This window comes from Sander vitreus, chromosome 9 (assembly GCF_031162955.1).
Source record: "Sander vitreus isolate 19-12246 chromosome 9, sanVit1, whole genome shotgun sequence".
Taxonomy (NCBI): domain Eukaryota; kingdom Metazoa; phylum Chordata; class Actinopteri; order Perciformes; family Percidae; genus Sander; species Sander vitreus.
Genome location: NC_135863.1, coordinates 27,139,512 through 27,159,219, shown reverse-complemented (window position 1 = coordinate 27,159,219; position 19,708 = coordinate 27,139,512).

Below are 19,708 nucleotides of genomic sequence, written 5' to 3'. Positions count from 1 at the left end.
TCTACTCCGCTAAAGCTGGTTTTCAGCTCTGGGAAATATGAAGCAGGGCCTCAGATGAGCAGGGCAGCAGCTTAATCATTAGGCCTGATAGATGAGGGCCCGAGCTGGGCAAGGGAGGAGGAAGAGAGGGATGGAGGAGGAGGAGGAGGAGGAGGAGCATTAGACAAGAGGGATGGTGAGAGATGGAGGGTAAGTGGGAAAGAAAGAGTGCTTGTGAGAGATTTACAGAAGATGCGATGGAGGGAGAGCGATGGAAAGGATGAACAGAGGGAGACATGCAGGCGGCCGCAGAGGAGGATCCGTCTAACAAATTACCTTCTCCTTCATTACAAAGGCTGTCAACCTGGACGCCTCTGTCAGCTCTCATACACACTCATGTCTGTCTCTGTCGTACACGCTCGCACACACACAACCACCTATAGACACAACCCCACACACACACACACACACACACACCTAACCAACGCGCAGCTTCTATTTGCTTCACTGCTTTCTCAAGAGTGCACACACGTGCACACGCACAAACTCTACCTCCTGTTAACAGGTGATAAAGGAGCTTGTCATCGCAGACTGCTGCTGTAACGTCATAGCAACTCCAGAGTGTGTCAGATAGAAGTGACTGTAGCTGTCAGCTGCTCGTGTTTTATAGCAGGCTGTTGTAAACTGGGCAGTTAAGACTGAACGTGTGGCTGGTTGACTGACTGACTCAAGCACTTCTTCACTGGCTGACTAACTGACTGACAAAAATATTATCATTTTTCCTCCAGTCTGTCTCTCCACAAACTGTACATATCAACCCGTTCTCACTCCCAACTTGTAAAATACAGACCCCTGGTCAGTGCTCTCAGTGTTGGATACCGACGCAAAAATCACCCTTTAGCGTCTGTAAGGGACGCTCCGTCAAAGCAGAGCGAGTAGTATGAAAGACTTTAAATCCACATAAGGAGGTTGGTTGGGGTGGTGGATGGGTCAAACAACATAGGACTTTCACCCAAAAGACCGGGGTTTGTGTCCCGTTCTTGTACCACGTGTCACTGAAACGTACATTTTGTAACCCCACCCACGATCTTTTCCTGAACCTAACTGTCTCGTTCTTGTGCCGCATGTCAGTTAAGCGTACGTCACGACCCAGAGCGCCAAATAGTGACTCCAAGAGTCCCGACCAAGCGCGTCTAAATATGATGCCAAAGGGCTGGACGCGAGTCCCAAATGTGTCAAATAGTGACGCCAATAGTCCCGACCCAGAGCGTCAAAAACTGACGCCAAGACTCCTGACCAAGCGCGTCTAAATATGACACTAAAAGAGACTTTTTGCGTCAATAACAAACGCCAACGGCACCTGACCAAGCGTCACTTTTTGACGCAATGGGAGTGAGCATGTGTTGTACATATACTGTAGGTGCATCTGCACATGAACGAATGCACCTCAGAAAATATTTTAAGAACTGCAATATTTGGTACTAAACAAATTTGGAATAACTTTAAAGAGATCTCCCCCCGAGACAGCAATGAGTTTGTCTACAGAACAGGGTGTACCACTTTTTTTTGTTGGTATATTTAAAGCTTCTATTGAGGATTTAGAATGAAGCCTTGAATTTGTGTTGTCATGTTAGCGTTCCCCCTTTATGTGAGACCCGAGTGAAAGCCGCTTCGGTACAGCCCTAATACTTTCCCTTAAGAACCTGTGGGACCGACATGACTTGTATGCTGGTGATAATGGCTCCTCTACATACTTTTAGCACATACAAGTCTTGCATTGCCAGACCTATCTTGCAGGAGTATGGACTGGCTACACCGCTTATCATTTCCAGGATAGGGTAAAAAACCACTCTGGCTTGTTTTTATTTCTTCAAACCAATCACAACTGTCCTGGGTGGCGCTAAGCACTGGATGCAGCAATGGTCCCCTTGGAAAATAGATAATGGAGATAACATAAAGGGAGGTATAAATCCTGAGATCAGGCGTGTGATGTCAGGCTTTATCCCAGCAATGTACATCCATTTAGCCAGACTACACACACCAGCATATTACCCATATAATAACAAATGCATTAGATATCCATTAGCTGTTTAAGTGCTTGCCAGATTTGTTTTGGTATTTGAAATGGGTCTTTCGTGAATCCCTCATTTTTTGTTCACACGTGCATTTTAAGGGTGATACAGCTTTTCTGGAGCAGTTTGGGGGTTTGGTGGTTTGCTTAGGGGTACCTTGGCAGTGCCCAGGAGGCGAACTGGCACCTTTTCCAGGTGCCAGTCCTCACTCCAATGGCAACTCTCTGGTTCCCAAGTCCACACTAAGATTTAATGTCAACTGTCAATAAATATAAGTAATTTTTACACATTCATAAGGGAATTTCACGTGTGCAAGCCATGAGTGAGATGATCTGCTTGTGTGTCTGGTGAACATTCAGAACGCTTCAGCCGAAATGGACCAAACCATATCCATTGACGATTTGAGTGAGCATAAACCTTTAATGTACAGGCACAAGGACGGAGAAAATGTTAGTTTCACAACATATTTGCAGTTTTACTTTGAGTCAGGACATAATTTAACCCAACTACAAGAAGTACTGTGGAATTGGATAAACACACCACTATTACTTAAGAATAAGGCTCTTAGAATAATTTCTTCATCTGTAAGATCAACCAGAGAATGTCATGTTCTTTCAAAATACAATTATAAATCACATTTAAATCCTTTAACCTTTTTCAGCCTGCTTACAAAGTCAAATGTAGTCAGTTCTCTCCTATTTTTAATTTCGAACAAGTAAAACAAAAAAAACAAAAACAAAACAAGATCCAGTACCTTTAAAATGTATTGCTATTATCATGCGGGGACCCACCTGCCATCTGTTATGGGGGGCACAACTCACTGAAGGATGACCAGACACCTGCATAATACAGACCTCACAACCACACCATCTCCCAGTCACATCTGTCTACACTTTTTTTACTATTTCTCATTCTAGCTCTCCTCTGCCATCCACATTCCACTTCAGACTCAAAGCACTTGAACTAAATGTGTGTAGAAAGGTACAGGCGCGTGTAATTAAACTTGCCCGCTCCCTTGAGGCAAGTTATTTTGGACCTGGTTTGAGGACAGTTTGGTTAAGATGTCTTGAAAAATGCAGTGCTTCTGAGTCATTTGCCTTCATTCTTTAGTTCCACCTTCAGATCCAACGAAGTGCCTTATCATGATTGTGGACTCTCCCCTTTGCGAAAACACACTGGTTGACAAAGGCTTTATAACATGCCGTAATTGTTCTTTATACAATATATATAAACATAAATGTTATTTATGGTGCCAAATCATAAACGTTATCTCACCCAGCACTAACACTTTTGCGCTCACTTCAGGCGTATTTGTTTCGCAACGTGCGCGTAAAAGCATAGTGAGGTATGTAAACAGGCCGCACTGAGGTAAAAGCGCAGACTGCCTGTCACGGGAAATGAAAATGGCAAATTGTGCTTTTCCGTGTCATGCATATGCATTCTCGGGAGGGTCAAGGGGAAAGTGGGAGTTTCCCATAAAGAGATGGGAGAGGTAGTGTAAAGTGCGCCTAATTATGTATTGTATATACAAAAACCGCCCGTGAAAGCGCACCTCTATTTTGCGGTGAAAATTCTCCGCCTCTTAAAAGCAGATGTAAACCAGCTGCATGCGGGTTTCCTCGCGTATGCCTCCTGGTGAACTGGCAGCAGTAATCTGAGCAAGACGAAGACATAGGCCAAGGAGACGAGCTGAAAAGATTTTTGCCACAAGGATCACACTTTTTCAGTTGAGTGAACACAAAATCATTAAGCGTTACAGATTAAGCGGCCATGCAATATTACAGTTACTGGAAGAAATCAAAGATGACATTGAATCTCCGACTCAGCGTTCATATTCCATTCCAGCAGTTGTTAAACTCCTCGCTACATTACAAATATTGGCATCAGGATCATTTCAAACAGCCAGCATCAGCAGTGGGAACATCGCAGTCTGCACTCAGCCGTATCATAGTACAAGTACTTAATGCTTTGCTACAGCACAATTTACGGTATAGTGGGCGGAGAAAGGCGCTGATTACCCGATGAACTGCAGGTTTGGTAAATACGACGTACGCTGAAGTATCACAGCGTGCGCTTTCTGCCATGGCGCTGATAATGCTACATTCGCAAATGTACATACATCTGGCCCCCAGAGTCATTGATTGAAGCCACAGTCTATGAAAAGTCAACTGGCTGCACTAGTGTTCAGTTGCATTCAGTGCAATTTTTTAGCAGTGAAAAGTACAGTAAGGTACTTCATTCTGATTCTAATAATTATATTGAAGATGAGGCCCTACCACAAGGCTCCAAACCAAAGAGTGAGGGAGAGCATGCGGAGCATCACGCGGCAAATCAGACAGGGACAAAATGAGGGTGGTGAGTGTTAGAGTTACTATAAAAAGGGCCATGTCAGTAGAAGGGCAGATACAGCTGGATCCTTGTTCATTAGCTATGTGTGATATCTGTCAAGCTGAATGAACTCACAGTAGTAAAACAGATTCTATTCGGGTCCAAAGAATTAAATAGAACTCTTTCTGTGAGAAAAAGGACACAATATCCTAGAATGTAATTGTAAGACATATGATGCTTTTGATAAACCCTTGCAAATAAAGCAAACTGTTGCTAAACAGGAACTACTACTTACTATTTATTGCTGCTTTATTTCTGATACAGCCTGATGCAGGCACGTGCACAGATAGACCCCGAGGGGTGCTCAAGCACCTGCCCTTTTGGCTTCTGTGCAGAAATAAACCACTATTAAAACATCTCAATACAGCCAGCCTATCCTAGAATCAAGCTTTTTAGCTTAACAACAAGCAATGAACTCAAATGAACTCCATAGGCTATAGTTCCTTTGTCATGCAACTGAAACAACTAAATATGCATTACTTGGTAAATATGAAGTAATATTTGGACCAGATCAGAACCATTACAGTTTTTTACAGTTGCTAGGACGCATTTCTCAATACTTGGGTCACTTTTTCAAAACTCTTCACACAGTGAGCACAACAGAAGTATATGTGGGCTAAACTGTGGATCATTTATCATTGCTTTGGCACAAAATGCATTCAATGACTACATCTTTCACATGACATTCATTCTTTTCTCACTTCAACACAACAACCGCCAAAACTCTATGTACCTACAGGCCAATGTAGCACATGCTAACATACTGTTTTCAAAAACTGTTAAACGTAAGTTCAAAACAATAACATAATAAAAAACTGAATAAGACAGCAATTTGCTACATTTCTACAGTAATGTTGTAATGAAATATATTTCGAATCGAAAAATTAAATGCTATGAAAACAATTGGACAATTGGACCTCTCCATTCCTCAACCTCATAGAGGAATGTTTTTCCTCATGTCCTCAGGTTTATGACCACCATCCACATAATCAAATGTCCCTCCTGGAAGCAATGAATGCTGGATGTGAACCTGTGGCCAAATGCAGAAGACAATGTGTATATAATTTGTAATTTGTGTATACAAATTCTTGTATTTTGGAATTACTCAGTGCAAATAAAAGACATACAATATATTGACGCGTACTGCATCATGTCTGATTCATTCCCGTAACATATATTGCAGTGAATTCTAAACAGTAGAGAGGTGTCTTTGTTTTACATAAGAAAACATTGTATAATGATACCTGTTGTTAGTGTATTTTATGTCATTGTTTTGTGGGTGACAAAGTGTGTTTGTTGGCTGTCAACCTTTGCTAGTGTTATGGGAGAAGGAGTTGATTTGAGATATGTATGAAGTGATTTGGTAGTTTTAGTGCATTTTGAATGTGAAATGAACTGCTGTGCTGAGCTGAAAGTTGGTTAAGAGAACTGTGTTAAGAGTTTTGAAAAAGTGACCTAAGTATTGAGAAATGTATCCTAGCGACTGTAAAAAACTGTAATGTACATCAACTTTGCATCCAACAACACACTTAAGTGTATGCAATGGAATTTATTTGTGGTCTTCTTTCAGTCAATTTGCACAATGTTAAAAACGTTAATCACAGAGGTTCTTTTAAGCTATAACGGCTGCACAAAAAATTTAAAATCTATTGCTGTCAGCTAAACGCGTTATTAACGGCGTTAACGCAAACATATTTTAATGGCGTCATTTTCTTTAACGTGAGATTAACGTTCTTTTTGGCATAGCAAATTTTGTAGTTTTTTTTCACATGCTGTTGCATGTTGCAACAACTAGTAACGTTAGAAAAACTACAACACCACACCGGATCTAGCTAGACCGGAAACAAAACAACAGGCATGCCGCATACACTAGTTTGGGCTTGTGAGCCGGCCAAAGAGTAGTAGGCTAACGTTACGTTTTGAGCGATGGCGAGCGTGATACGCCGAAATGGATGCACATAAGATTCTGAATGGAAAGTTTATTTTTAAAAAGTTGCCAAATAGTTCCATTGACAAGTGATCTGTGTGTTTTGTCGTTAGGAACTGAGCTATCATCGCAGCACGTCCAGTCTGAAATACCACTTGATGGCCAAGCGAACAGCTGATGCGAATTCTCCGCCCCCTCGTCAAAGCCAGGCGACAAAAGCACAAAGCAAGCCGATCCACTTTTCCATTGATAAGAGCATTCAAATGAGAAAAAATTATTGGACAAAAAGAAATCTAGGGACATTTAGAATAGATAAAAATGTGCAATTAATTGCGAGTTAACTATGACATTAATGCGATTAAATATTGTAATCGTTTGACAGAACTAGTAACAGGGACGTCACTAGGATTTAAAGACAGGGGGTGCTTAGCCCCCAGGGTATTTGTAACTTCACTCAACATCACTATCTTTGCACTCACATCGTTTGTTACTAAGTAACTAAAAAGTGACAGACATATCCTCTTCTTCCATTTCTACTCCGTTAAACAAAAGTTACTGTAATGTTAGCTTTTAGACACATCAAAGCTGCACGGGGGAATTTACTAAGGCCAGACTTTACTCCTGCTGAGTTCTTCTGTAAGCAATGACTTAAATGCTATCTGTCTGCTCATGTAAATGTGTGATAAAGTAATAGCATACTATATCTAATTCCTCTCTCTATAAGATAAGTTGTCCAAAGAATGCTATTAAATTACACTAATCACTGTAACTGCGCTGTGGATTGGTTCAATCAGAGTGTCATTTCGCTGTGTAGTTTGGCTTGCATACAGTATAACCTAAGAACCAGAATTTGAAGGCCTACATTTAGCCAACATCTACATATTTATTAAATTTATCACAGCCAATGGATGCAGAAAGTTAAGTTGGTCAGAATATAGCTAGCATATATAATTAAATAATTTAGTTTAGGCTATGCCTTAGTGCCTAGACCTGCCAAGAAATGCTTATTGAAAAAAACGCCGGCTCCCTCAGAATCAACTGCCCTGCCAATCTCCTGCTTCTCTTTCTCTCTGCTAAAATATCTTCGAATATCCATCTGCTCAATGAATTGAAGGACACACCGGTACAATAGCATTAACAGGAACCCTATGACATTTAACAACATTCTATGGGGACTGATATTGTTTTATAATACTATAGAGATAGGCTATATTATCTCATTATCATTGGCATATTATTGTTTTCCATAGTAAACCAAAATATCCCCGTTCCTTTACCTCAAGAAAACGTAGCTAAAATGTAAGCAGGTCATTAAAAACAACTTACAATTTCATTCTGTATCACTAACTACGCGTAATCAATCTTCCTTCACCATTCATCTGCGCGCGTGTGTGTGTGTGTGTGTGTGTGTGTGTGTGTGTGTGTGTGTGTGTGTGTGCGCAGTAGCGAGTTAAGATCAAAGAGTAGCGACGAGACGAGATGAATCCTCCAGTTACTTGCAACGCTCCGGTCTGCAACGCTCTGAAAGCTGCCAGTTCGCGGCGCATCATCTTGATATCACAATGCCTCTTTGTACTTCTGTCTAACTTCCGACTTTTTGGCTATTTTGTAGCTGGATATATATCATTTGTTGTGTCTAAATATGAATGGGGATACAGTTAGTGATAATGAGCTTGATACAGTTGCAGAATCTTTGATTCTCTGCTTTGTTTTAATGCCGCTTGGCTCTCTTCAGTAGGCCTAGCTAACTCTCTACCTCGCTCGTCCACATACTGTTACCGTGCACGTAGGCGCTCGTTGAGCCTCTAACAGCCATTTTGACCAGCTGACAGTTGTAAAATAGAATTAAAACTGACACACTACACACCGACACACACAGATGAACGGTGAAGGAAGACTGATTCACCGTAGTTAGTGATACAGGGTGCACTGTAAAAAAAATCTAATTATTATTTAGGGGGGCTTATGAACATTTTAGGGTAGCTTCAGCACCCCTAAAATAGGCCTAACGACGTCCCTGACTAGTAAAATCTAATATAAATGTCAATACATTCATGTTGGCTACTTAAAATATAATTCATGAGTCAAGATTCAATACTTTATTGCCATGCAACTAAGTTTCTAGGAATTTGTTGTAGTGTGTTTATTACAAAAAACTCCAGAAAGGATTCATACAAGGACATTCAATACCCGTTAAAAACACATTAAGACACATATAGACACAACCCCTCCACACGCACACGCACTCACACACAAACGCACACACACACACACACACACACACACACAAACGCATACCATTTCACCCATAATAAAAAAGATAAATATGTTTAAAAAAGTAAAGTACCAGTGCTGAAGGGCACCCTACAACTCAATCCGTGTGTGCTGTTGTAGTGTTGAGGATCCGTTGAGTAGCTGAATGGTTCTGCAATAGGTGCTGTTAAGAAAGCAGGATGTTTTGGATTTAATAGATTGTAGTCTTTTCCCTGAGGGGAGAGTCACCAGTAAAGGGGTCTTGGAAGATTTTCAGTCCCTTTCACTAAAGAGTTTTTTGTGAGTTCATAATTAATGATTCTTGAGGCAGTGCGCACAATTTTGTCCAGCTGCTTTCTCTGCTGAGCTGTGGATTTGCCAAGCCACACACATATAGAAGTAGTCAGCACACTTACAATGGCGGCTCTGTAAAACAGCAGCAGCCCCACCACAGAAACTACAAACTTTTTGAATTGGTGTGAGAAAAATAGTCTCTGGTGGGCTTTTTTGACGACACAGAGCAGGCTGTCATCCCATTTCAGAGTTGAGGAGATTGTTGTGCCTAAAAACTTGAAGTTATTCATTCTTTCCACCTCTACTCCATTTATGGTCAGTGGCGGAAGAGCCTCTCTGTTCTTGAGAAAGTCCGCTACTAGCTTCTTAGTCTTAGAGGTGTTCAGTTCGAGATTATGGGGATGACACCAGTCCACCAGAGACAGTACCTCTTTTCTGTAGACTGATTTATTGTCTGATGAGATCAGCCCAACCACTGGTGTGTCCCTATTCTGTCATTCTTTGACGCTGTGACAGTTAGATAGATATTAAATTGCATTCAATGTGATATAAAAAATGTCTTAACCCTATTTTCCACAGGCTGCGTCCAAGCTGCGTTCCAGGGGGAGCCGCGACCCCCGCGAGCAATCGCAGCCACTCAAGTCAATGCGTTCCAGAAGCGTGTGGGCCAGCCGGACAGCCGGCCAGGAAGTCAAACAGCGAGAGCATCCAGTCAATTTACCAAAAGACACCCCCCCCACCAATATCATAGCTGTCTTCTTTACAACACCACGGACGAGACATTCATCTTGGAGGTGGAAACACATAATAGACATCTCTGATCTTTTTTATAAAGACGACGACAGAAAAGAGAAGGCATGGAGTTTAACTGTAGGAGTGCTTGGAGTGGAAGGTAGATACTAGCTTAGTGTGATTGTTCTGTAAAGTATTTGTAGAGACAATATAATCTGCGAGTTGGGCAGCAAGACGCTCAGACTCTGAGAGGCACCCGGTATTGTATGGCGTGTTGTGGAGGACGGAACAAAATCGGAACACAGCACAGTGCCCAGTGGAAAATCGGGATTAGTGCCTTTTTTTCCTGCTTGAGCACCTGCCCCCCAAAGTGTCTGCCCTGGCCTGATCACATACCTTCACATATCAATATATCTTCACATAATCAACATACATCAAAACCACATCCAAAGGTAACTACAGTGGGACAGCTTGCATATAGACACTTTCACCAGCTGATTGAGTGCCTAATTGGGTGTTGTGTTCTCCAGAGCTTGCATTTAAACCAAACTGACAGTAACAAATATGGATGTTTAGAAGTGATGTTCAAAGGAAGCTTCATGAACCATTTTATTTTCTGAGCCCAATAGATGGCACTCTTTCTTCAACAAATTGTTAAAAGTACACTGAATTGCCATTTCTTGAGCCTTTTTTCTTTAAACCAAGCGAGCACCATGTAGTTGGGTCAAGACATACAACTAAAGGTTCATGAAGCTTTATTTGGACAAGACTAATGTTTAGGTTGATAACGGGCAAAAACAAAAAACTTTTTGACTGACCGCAGTCTGTAAGTAAAACTGTCTACCCTAGCCTGACAATTATAAATAAACAAGAGGATTTAATTGTGATGAATTAACGTAAAACTAGTTTCATGAAGCAGAACTCTATAGACCCCCCCCCCCAAAAAAAAAAGTTGTAATTTATTGTTGGGACAGTGAGGCTACCACACTATAGTCTACAACATATGAAAGATGTGACAGATTCAGGAATAGTGGGTGAACAGTATTGATGCTGTAAATGGTTTAACTCCACTGCAAACTTCAGAAGCTTGACAGTCTGGTGACTGGAGGTGCAGCTGTTGGTGTACAGGGAGAAGAGCAGGGGGGAAAGAACACAGCCCTGGGGCGATCTGGTGCTGATGGTCTGTGAGTCGGAGACGTGTTTCCCCAGCTTCACATGCTGCTTCCTGTCAGACAGGAAGTCAGTGATCCACCTGCAGGTGAACCAGGGTTTGTCATTGTTGTAACTCACCCTGGTGCTTGATGGAACCCAGCAGTCCTCACATAAGTTGATGTATGATGTCACAGCCTCTGTGTACTCATCCAGACTGTTGGTAGCAGTCCTGAACACATCCCAGTCAGTGGAGTCCAAACACGACTGGAGATCCTCCACAGCCTCACTGGTCCACTTCCTTGATGTCCTCACTACAGGTTTGCAGAGCTTTAGTTTCTGCCTGTACGCAGGGATCAGGTGAACCATGACGTGGTCAGAGAAACCCAGTGCAGCACGGGGGACTGCGTGATAAGCATCCCTGACTGTGGTGTAACAGTGATACAGAATGTTCTCCTCTCTGGTCGGGCATTTAATATGCTGTCTATATTTAGGGAGTTCATGAGTGAGGTTCCCTTTATTAAAGTCTCCAAGGACAATAACTAGGGAGTCCGGGTTGGTCCGCTCCACACACAGTATCTGGTCGGCGAGCATGCGCTGTGCGGCCTGCACGTTGGCCTGCGGTGAGATGTAAACACCGACCATAATGAATGAGTGGAACTCACGGGGTGAATAAAAAGGTTTACAGTTTATGATGAAATATTCCAGGTCAGGAGAACAATGCTGCTGGATCACTGTCACGTCGTTGCACCAGCCGCTGTTGATGTAGAAACAGATTCCTCCACCTTTAGTTTTGCCGGAGAGATCCGTGTCTCTGTCCGCTCTGAAAAGCTAGAAGCCTGCCAGCTGCAGCGCAGAGTCCGGTATTAATCGACAGAGCCACGTCTCCGTGAAGCACAAAACAGCAGATGAAGAAAAGTCCCGGTTTCTCACCAACAGCAGTTGTAATTCCTCCAGTTTGTTGGGCAGTGAGCGCACGTTAGAGAGGAATACTCCCGGGAACGGTGTGTGTAATCCTCGCTGGTGGAGACGCACAAGCGCACCGGCCCGTTTCCCTCTCCTCCGGCGCCTCGCTGCGTGAGCAAAGGTGAGCACACCTTTGACCAGAATGTCCAAAATAGTAAAATAGTTAAATCCCATTAACTGGCTGGTCAAGTGATTAGGATGCATAACGTTTTTAGACTGACAGTGTAGTAGCCCTGGGGTTATTGCTTGAAATAGTATAGATGTGGACCCTCTAAATTGTTTGTTCACTTATGACCCCTAGGAAAATGTCTAAGGAGGGCAAATCTTATCTCCAAAAAGCCCCTTAGGCCTTACAAGCAACAACACAGAGATAAGTCCAATCTATCAACACACAAGCCAAAGGTTTGATCTTAGTGGACAGTGGATCTTAGTTTTCCCTCCTCCTTTTTGCTCTTGCTGCTTCAATGATCCCCTCTTCTTGAGCATTTATTGAGAAGGCAGTGGACAAGGCTGGGAAGCAATTCTATCACATACAAGAGCAAAATGAGCATAGTAATCAGATTACATATTACTTTTGTTAAAGAGTAATTTAATCTTTTAAACCTGGACCATATTTTCCTATGTTTTGTGTCTAAGTGACTGATGGGAACAAAAATTGGACCAGTATCAAGCAAGATCGATGTAGTCTGCAGCGGGGCGAAACATGCTGCAAAGTAACGTAACTGGGTAATTGAGCACCTTGATTTTACGTCCACTAAAAGTGCTGTTTTGCCACTGACAACTGTCTGACAACATTATTAAAAAGATCAGTGATAGACCTTTTTATTAAAGAGTAAGATCTGAAACAACATCATGAAACAAAACCCAAAATTGTTATCGCCAAACCCAGTAGACGTCGTTTAAACAAACAGTAATTTTATCGTCGCAAAACACACTTCATTCAAAGTCGTCTTGGTTCATTTTTCCACTGTTCCAACAATCACCACTCTGGTTTGGTTGAAATAAACCCTTAATTCACCCATTTACATGTGAAACTATGCTGGCTCTATACATACTTAAAGTATTGTTTATTTAAATGGCGTCTGGTGGGTTTGGTGATGGCGATTTCAGAGCTGTTTCTGATTAAACAAAATTACCCTTCAAATGGATTACTATGTTCTGGAATGTTCCGGATGTTCACCGCTCTCCCCGCTGTCCCAAAGTTGACTCAGAGTCTCTGTATGACTACAGGGATTTTAACAGCTAGCTTAGGGTGACCAGACGTCCCGGTTTGACCGGGACAGTCCCGATTTTGAGTTGCGTTTCCCGAGTCCCGACAAAAGCCTGTCGGGAAGCTAAAATGTCCCGGTTTACACCAACCACTATGAAATTGTCCCCGTTGTCAGCGATTACTTAGCCGACGTGGTCTTATTATAGCCAGATCATTAACTAAACCCATGTAGAAAGACTAATAAAGCGTCCAGCGTATGATTTTAACAATGTGTGTGTGTGTGTCTCAGTCAATCGTAGCGGTCTGCGTCTGCGTAATCTGTGCAGCCAGCGCAATGTATTTGTAAATGTTGCAATGCCTCTTCTTATCTGTCACTTTTTAATATAGATATAATAAAAAATATTCACTAATAATTTGTTTTCATGATGATTGCATTACTTCCCAGTACGTACAGTTCAGTTATTATTTCTGGAAAATATGAAATAAAAATCTCATTCTGATTACTGTAGTAGGCTACTTCCCAATCACTCACTGCTACTTACTACAGGTCACGGTTACCTGAAAAGACAATTTATATGGATGCAGGACTCAATTTTCTTTGAAAAATATTAACCAAAATTCAATGAAATTAGTTTTTCTCATTCTGATTGCTGTAGTACTTCCCAATCAGTCACTGCTACTTACTACATACAGGTCACGGTTTCCTGAAAAGACAATTTATATGACTAGAAAATTCACGAATATTAACTGAGATACCCCATTATGTTGTGAGCAGTAGGCCTACGTGTGCTGTTGGCCAAATTGTGTCTAATATGTCTGTGTCTATGTCTGACCTGTTCACATTAAAAAAGCGTGTGCGTGCACAAGCACTATGGTCACGCACAAGGTGTCCCGGTTTTAGTTCTGGGAAATCTGGTCACCCTAAGCTAGCTTGGCAGAGGGTTGTCGAGGCAGTTGGTATGCCTGGTGAGTTTTTATAGATATGTGTTTTAGTAGTAGTAGCGTTGTCGTAACGTTAGCATTGTACAAACTGGTGTGTTGCTAGTAATATAACGTCAATAAAACTTAACGGCAAAGTGTGTGCCTAGAGTAAAAAAACTTACCAAACAGTTGTGTTAGGCCAGATATAAACTGATAGAAAACGTATATCAACACCAACAACTAATTGTCTGCAAAACGTCGGCACATGTGGTGACACAAATCCGCTTGGAATCCGCTGTCACGGTCACCAGGTGCAGTTGAAAAACACTGCCTGTGGAAACCCTGCGTAAGGACTACAGTTGAAAATTAGCTGGCTGGCTAACACTGGCACATTTACAGAAATGTTGATTAAACCCCTCTGGGGTCTAAGGCCCTGTTTACACATACGTGGTTATTTTGAAAAACGGAGACATTACCTTTCGTTTGTGCCCTTCGTTTACAAGCAAACTGAGAACTCGCCTCTGAAAACGAGTAAAAACCTCCGGCCAGAGTGGAGATTTTGGAAAACTTTGTTTGCACGTTACATGTAAACTGAGACAAACGGAGGTTTAGGCAGCTGAGGAAGAGAAGAGAGAGGAAGATGACAACCTGGGCTATCAAGATAGGTATGCTGCAGGGATGTCACACAAATGTATAAACTGTTATACTTGCTATACCTTTTGCTCTTGGCTCAAATCATGAGTCAGCATCAAATTAACTTAATGTCCAGAAATTCTTAACTTCCTGTACTTATTAAATCTGATGGCATTTGTATTCTTTGACAGAGATGAAAAATGGAGATTAAGTGAAGGATTCACAGAACTCAATAAAGCTGACTGATGAACAAAGCCCTGAAGATAAAATATGCTAAATGTCCCTCCTGTTTATCTTTCTCTGCATCCAAATCTCTTCCCAGCATATAGGTCTTTCACTACTGTCTTCTTCCTTGTCTTTTTTCATTTCCTGCTCTCTTTCTTTTTATTATTTTCACTTTTCCCTTTTTCGTCTTCTCTCTCTCTTTCCTTTGGTTAAATCATCCATTCTTCTCTTCAATTTATCTCCTGTTTATACCAATCAATGTCTCTCTGGAAGGGATTTGGGGCATTTAGTTTTCATCATCATCGCCTTCATCTATATTTGCCGGATTATCTGCTACTTTGTCATTCCCCCTCTGTCCCTCTGTCCAATTCTAGGTCTGTTTGCTCTGTTACCGTCTGTCCTTCCTTTCTCCCTGTCTTTTTTTCGTACCTTTTTATCTCTCTCTCTACGCGTCTCTTCGTGTTTCCATCAAAGACAAGGACATGGAATCTATTTCAATGATACTTGTAAATTGCTTGTAAATATAGTCTGAATGTCCTGGGATGAGAAAATACTTGTCGAAAATGAATGTCATGAGGCAGGATAAGTAGGTTGTCCTCAAGTCTTGTCCTCAACGCTGCTCTTCTGCAACGATCTAAGCAAACGGCGTGAAGCGCCTGGCGCAGGTGCGTTTAGGGCGTGTACGAATCCACTTTTGCTAGTTTGACCTAAGGGTTGTACTTAGTGTCTTAATTTATCATAGGTGTGGCGTAACATGCAATAAACCAATCAGAGTATCTTCTCCCATTACCTTTAAAAGCCAGGCACATTTGTACCTCGGTGCACTGCTATTATGATGATGGATTTGCTAAGCAGGAAGGAGATATTTTCAGAAGAAGAAACTGATCTGCTCGTACGTGAAGTGAAAGCGTGCGAGCAGATCATATCATAATACTATTTCACATTGTAATATTTTTATTATTAGTCTTTTGCATGTTTGTGTGCTGTTGCACGTCCCTGTGTGTGTAACAAGCATAGTGTGCCCGCGCTGTGCACGAGCCTAGGCACATTTTACTAATGCACTGTTAAAATAACAATGAAAGGCTGCGTTATTGAATTTAGACCAGGTATTTGTTGGTCAATGGCGTGATCACTTTCCGCTGCCTCAAGATAGCAATACACCAAGAATGCACATGACCACACCTCCCTGTGCCGCAGGTGCATTTGCTATTTAAACGACGAGGGCGCCGGACTGGAAATTGACAACTGCGTCGGTCTTAAACTGGCAAAGACACTTGTGTTGGGCTTTGTGCTGCGCCGGGTGCAAGATAGGGCCGTTTTCCAGTCTCATCTAGTGTCTGGCTAGTCCCCACAGCATTCCGGGATGGGAGAAAAACGTGCTCTGGTTCATTGGTTTATTTCTTTAAACCAATCACAATCGTCATGGGTGGCGCTCGGTGCCGCACGGAGCCCCGGTGCAGCTGCAAAATAGCCTCGGGAAGGAACATGTTTTAGTGGAACATGTGTACGTTCAAAGGTTGTTTTAGTCGTGAAACAGAAAACTCTGACTGGACAGATAGTCTAGCTAGCTGTCTGGATTTACCCTGCAGAGATCTGAGGAGGACTTAACCATAGTCCTCATAAATCCACCGGAGTTTAGAATTCCAACACGAAGAAAGCGGAAGGTAACAGACATCCGGCCAAAAAGGACATTCGGCGAAATTTCTGGCGGCAACGGAACAATCCCGGAAGTGGAAGGTTGTGGATATAGACTAGGTTTAGGCAACCAAGACTACAAAAAGAATGCCTATGTTCTACACTCATACAGTCATACATACATACATACACTCAAACCTACAAATCTAATGTGTATACCCAACAGTTTGCAACACGGACAAGTAAAGGAGCGTGCCAACGCTTTCTGTCGTTGATTGGCTTGATCAATGCCAGCCTCACCAAGTCAGGGGAAGCCAACTTGTACACAGCGTCATGCTTTTAAAAAAAATAGCTACACAGAGAACACTGCCCACTGAGACAAAGTTAGAGAGGCCAGGGGAGCTAGGGAGACAAGAGGAGAGTGAGAAAAAGAGAGAAAGATGCCTGCTGTAGCCATCTGCCACCCTGAGCCCTCCCAACCAAGCTGCGTCCAAAACCATACTTGACAAATGAGTACAGGGACGCAGAGTATAGGCACAGTCCCTGAGCTACAACACTAACAATGCACACACACACCATCCCATAGAGAGCAATGGTGTGTGGGTATGTGTGTGTGTGTGTGTGTGTGTGTGTGTGTGTGTGTGTGTGTGTGTGTGTGTGTGTGTGTGAGAGAGAGAGAGAGAGAGGTAGACAAAGTGGGAGAAGGAAGAGGAGAAATCACAGAGGCCTCACTGAGGCGGGATAGTGGGAGGAGAGAATGACCTAAGAAAAGAAAAACAGCAAAGAATAATTTTCCACAGCTACAAAATGCTAAATTAATTTTCAAATCACATTTTCCAAATCATTAAAAAAGACAAGAATGAACGATTGTATAGCATTTGCATTAGTTATACCGCAGTTTTTTTGTTTTTTTCCCGTTATTCAAGGTGAGCAAAACCTCTTACTGTATAATTGCACTTCCGACTATTGTGAGATGCATCTCACAGCTAATGTTCAAGACTTGCTGTGATATCACAGATTGGGGTGTTGCCAGAAGTGCTGTCAGACCAGAATTGGCTTGGTAAAATGTACTTGCGATATAACACGGACCCCAGAAGCCAACATAAGGCAGTAAAAGTTTATCAGACGAGTCAAAAATATAATTGAACAATAAAATAAAAAATAATATCACAGTTGGTTAAATAATCAAATTGAGGGTAAAAAAGATAAAGCTTTATATTTCCCCTGAACTGCCGACCAGTTGGTAAATAAAGAAAAAAAAGGCTTGTATATTTTGGCTTTCATTTCAAATGAGTTAATAAAAAAGAATTAAAACCGTATTCATTTTACTCAAATTGCATGGGAATTTTAGCCTCACAATTCTGTGAATAAAAGTTGCTCTGAAACAAAGAGATTTCTTTTTTTCCCTGGAAGCAAATACATCTCACAACATTCCTTATTGAGTGAATGGAGAGCAGATTTTGATCACTTTTTGTTATTAAAGATAATTTCTTGGGGAATTTTTAGGACTTTATTTGTATAGGACAGCTGAAGACATGAAAGGGGTGAGAGAGGGGGAATGACAAGCAGCAAAGGGCCGCAGGACGGAGTCAAACGCGTGGCTGCTGCGCCGAGGAGAAAACCTCCACACATGGGCGCGTTCTCCACTAAGTGAGCTACCCAGGCGCCCTTGGTCACTTTTTTTGCTTGAAAGTTTCGAATCAGAGAAAACAGGGTGTCGTTCATTTATCCTAGTAATGATTTTGCTTTATTTGACTTTGTTGTATCGTGTCATTACTTGTTATTTGCTGGTGCAATGCACCAGTTTCCCCAAAAGCAAAATCAGGCGTTTGTTATCTTGACTGTTCTGGTGTATAATAACTATAACTCAAATCAATATGTTGTCATGAGGGGGGAAATTACTTTCAGTCAAACACTTGCTGTAGGTTTTTAAAATGTGTGACATATTAGGGCATATAGGTTCATGCGCTTATAGATTCATGTTTGAAAATATTTCAGACACAAAGCACCGGTTTGGTACTCGTAACCTCATCGGTTTCAAAACATCTCTCCAAAGGACTGCAGTTGAAAATACGGCAGCTGGCTAACACTGGCACATCGCAGAAATGTTGATTAATGTACATTGTCCTTATAAACAAATACATTGAGCATCCAGCCTCAGTTCTGGCAGGCCAAGTAGTCAGGACGCTGCTAACCACTATTGGCCAACAACAGCTGATGCGCTAATCAGCTGGTCAACTTCCCTCGCTGCTAAATGGCTACACTCAAACGGGGCGCCCTACTTAAAGCTGCTTTAGTTTGTTCTTAACTGCTTGCTGCTCACATCTATGCAACCCACCTCCTCCCCAGCTCCACCTTGCCGTGTATAACGTGACATACGCTTCTATGTCATCGTTGCCGCTCTGTTCATGTGGGGGAATAGTTTAGCTCTCCCAGTCTTAAACTGTGTGAGCGTCCCCTAATGCTGCTGCTGTCCCGACTCTTTGCTTTGACATGGTGCTCATGAAAGGTCAGGTGACTCCTCTGAACAGAGCCATACCGCCAAATTAAATTAATAATTTATTCAATAAATTTTATCACAAGAGGATTGCCAGGTGTGGTCTGGTTGGGGAGGGATAGTTAGCGCTCCCATACTTAAACTGTGTGAGTGTCGCCTAATGCTGCTGCTGTCCACTGACTCTCTGCTTTTTCATGGTGATCATGAAAGGTCAGGTGACTCCTCTGAACAGAGCCATACCGCCAAATTGAATTCCTAATTTATTCAATGAAACTTCCTATAGCATTTTTATTGTCTGTGTTGTTCTTGACTTTAATGGACCTGACAAAAATGGACATACCCAGAAATCTTAATGAAACGACCAAAATGCACTTTATCCTTTCTCTACTTTCCCCTTTCCATCTCATTTAAATCTTTATGAGGTAAATAAATGACATACATGTATGACCTAAGTAACTTAGGAACCCATATAGTGCAGGGAGCTACACTATGGATGTGTGTGTGTTTTCTTTTCTCTCCATGTCTCCCCTCCAGATAGAAATGTTGCTGGTTAGTAGTGAGACTGCCTGACATTTCAGAACCTATACACACACACAAACCACAAAAGAGGTCACACAGGGGTTCTGCTTTTCTTTACCCCATCCCCATCTGAATATTTAACATGTAGAATAACATCTCTGCCACCTCTCATTTGCCCTTTAGCATGACATGTAGTGTCAGCGTACCCTCGGCCTTGTGTTTTTATGTAACTGTCATTCTGTGTCTCGCTCTCTAGCCCTCTCCCTCTCTTTTCCAATCATTTTACAAGCAGCACAAATAACATCTGG